This window comes from Gossypium raimondii, chromosome 6 (genome assembly GCF_025698545.1).
Source record: "Gossypium raimondii isolate GPD5lz chromosome 6, ASM2569854v1, whole genome shotgun sequence".
NCBI classification, from domain to species: Eukaryota; Viridiplantae; Streptophyta; class Magnoliopsida; order Malvales; family Malvaceae; genus Gossypium; species Gossypium raimondii.
The window spans coordinates 55,582,949-55,585,717 of NC_068570.1; the positions used below are offsets into that span (position 1 = coordinate 55,582,949).

At 28.2% G+C, this 2,769-nt stretch overlaps 1 long non-coding RNA gene across 1 annotated transcript; it reads left to right on the forward strand.

Moving 5' to 3' along the window:
* The first annotated feature begins 1,034 nt into the window (after positions 1-1,034).
* Positions 1,035-2,223, forward strand: LOC105772379 (uncharacterized). Its single transcript, XR_001126718.2, has 2 exons — positions 1,035-1,349; positions 1,841-2,223. It is a non-coding gene; the product is annotated as an uncharacterized LOC105772379 (long non-coding RNA).
* Positions 2,224-2,769: the final 546 nt, after the last annotated feature.

Genomic DNA, 2,769 nt, shown 5'->3' on the forward strand with positions numbered 1-2,769 from the left:
TCAAAATCTATCTACAAAATGAGAGCCTTAAGGGATTTAACCACTATACAATCTTATCCCTTATATTTACCATGATAACTCTAGTTTTATTAGAGTATTTCATTGGACCATCAAATCTTCAAGTAGATGAACTTCTCCATATGTTTCACGAATTGGGTCAATTCAAGTGTGTCAAATGAACTATATTTAATTAGTTGGTCTCCATGAGACGTTCTGTGTACATTCATAATAGGTTTCAATCCCCAACTCGTGACACACTTCCATAAACAATTTTGAGTTTCAGTAAGCAACAATTTTAGGTAGAAATATATTATCTTCAACATCTATTACAATTTTCTCAAGCTAAAAAAAATTGAATGGCTTAATATCATATATGACACCTTAACTTTACTAAATTTATCAATGTAGAATTTTAATTTAAAATGTTCAATGAGATACATATAATATCAAACCATCCTTCATTGTAGTATTTGATAAACAGCTATCTCTCCATGTAAAATTTGTTTGTATGCTTATTTTGATATTAAAACATAAAAATAAAATGTAAAGCATCTCCAACACAAATAACATTTGTTTAATTGCAACGCTTTCCAATTTCAATAAAAAATCCTACCTACCAAATCATATATGGTAAATAAAATGTAATGCATTGCCAACATATATAACGTTTACGTAATTCCTAAAAAAATTTTTAACGCGTTTCCAATTTCATTAAGTTTTTTTTAAAAAAAATCTACCTACCCTTTTTATATAGTAAATATTGACATATATGGAAATAAGTGATAAATAAAATATATAGCATGCCTATAAATTAAGGACATTTTCCAAGTAAATCATCAAAACAAAAGTAATGAGATTCTCTTTGCATAAGAAATTTCTTTCCATCTTATTTGATGATGTAAGGTAAAAGTTTCGCTTTCCTCCTATTTTTTCTTGAGGTTTTAGGCTTTATTTTTTTCCTTGAAAATTTTTACATATATAAACTAAAAGACATATTTTATTAAATGAGTTCAACGGAGTACACTTTTTAAACTCAAGCAAGAAATTTTTAAGAATTAAGTCTTGAGTCGATTTATTTTGATTTAATCATGGGCTCATTTCATATTTTTTTTTGAAATTCAATATATTACTAATGATTTTGTTTTTTTGTTATTTGTGCTTCGCAGATGCAAATGTAAAAAAGAAAAGAAAATCTATTGAAAAATCGAGTCAGTAATTTACCAGATATCAAATATGGAAGTCGGTGGAGGCATTTTAGTAGATTGTGCAGTTTTTGGGATGTGTCTTCCAAGGTCAAGGCATTTTGGGTAGAAGGTGGAGATGCAGGCAACCACAACAAATCATGCTTGGTAATTCCATCATTAGGGTAAATTGCATCATAGGTCACTCAATTAAGGACTTAATTTTTTTATTATTTAACTATGATTTTTTTTAAAATTAATCACCTAACTAATCGAGGTCTTTTGTCCAGGTTTGTTAAGATTCGTTAAATGTCTTATGGAAGGATGACGTGGTAATTAAAAATTAATAAAATAATAAATTTAAGCTTTAACTTTTATATATTATATTGATTTAATCATAATTTTTAAAAATAATTAATACCTAATCTCAATTTAATTCTAATTTTAAAGAATTCAAAGACATATACATAAAATATATAAATATTTTCAAAAAATGTATAATAAATTTTTTATATATAAATATAGTGAGACAAAACCCAATCTCACAATCCTCAATCTCTCCTATTTTCAACCAATTCTTAATAGCATTTTAAATTATTATTATTTTGTTTATTTTCTTTTTCATTTTGTAATTTATTATTATTGTTGTTGAGTGATAGCTGAAATGGCAGATACCCACATTGTAGAAGTCCCAGGAGATGAAGAGCATCAACACAAGCTCTCATGTGCTTTGACCACAATCACTGCAATCCAAACCCATCCGCTGATGGATCTCATGTGCTACTAATCGCTTTGCTCTCTTTGCTACCACCGGCTTCAAATATCCCACAACCATCTTCTTCATCATCATCATCTTTTCTTTTAAAAAAGAGAAAGAAAAGCCTAAATTGAACATAAATTCCAATCTGCCATTCTCAAAATCTACCTCTTTAAAGTGCCATTAAACCTCAAATTGGATCCTAGAGTAGAAACCCACCTTGCCACTCGTCATCATAGGCAATTTACTCTTTCATTTATTTAATGTGTTCTTATTTTTCACGTATATTTGATTTCTTGTTGAATGCTCAACTCTCGTACAAAATTTCCATTCTGTTTGATCCTATAATGGATTTAATATATATTTATGCATTTTTCAACAGAATTGCTTTACACCTTTTTATTGGTGCTCTTTAATTTATTGGATTCCTGGACTGACAAGCTTTTCAACAGCATTTTTTATGTTACTATTGTGAACATGGTTGCAATTTTTCCTACTTATGTTTAATCACTTTCAATTTAAAATAATTATTTTATACTTTTCCAAGGATTAAAATGGAGAACTCAATTTGATGAAGATACAAGAAGTTGAAGATCAAGTCTTTGGAGTTGATACAATATAAAATACTATAAAATAATCAACTATTAAAGCTAACCAGAACCATATATTAGTATGGAATTTGAGCCACCAAATGATGCACAAAAATATTATCATATTATGCGAGAGTCAAAGGTTTTGGCAGACGTAAGGATCCCCCTAATCAAATGATTGCTAGAGAATTTATTTGTTCGAAAGAAAGTGTGAAGGCAAAAAAAAAAAAAAAAAACCCTT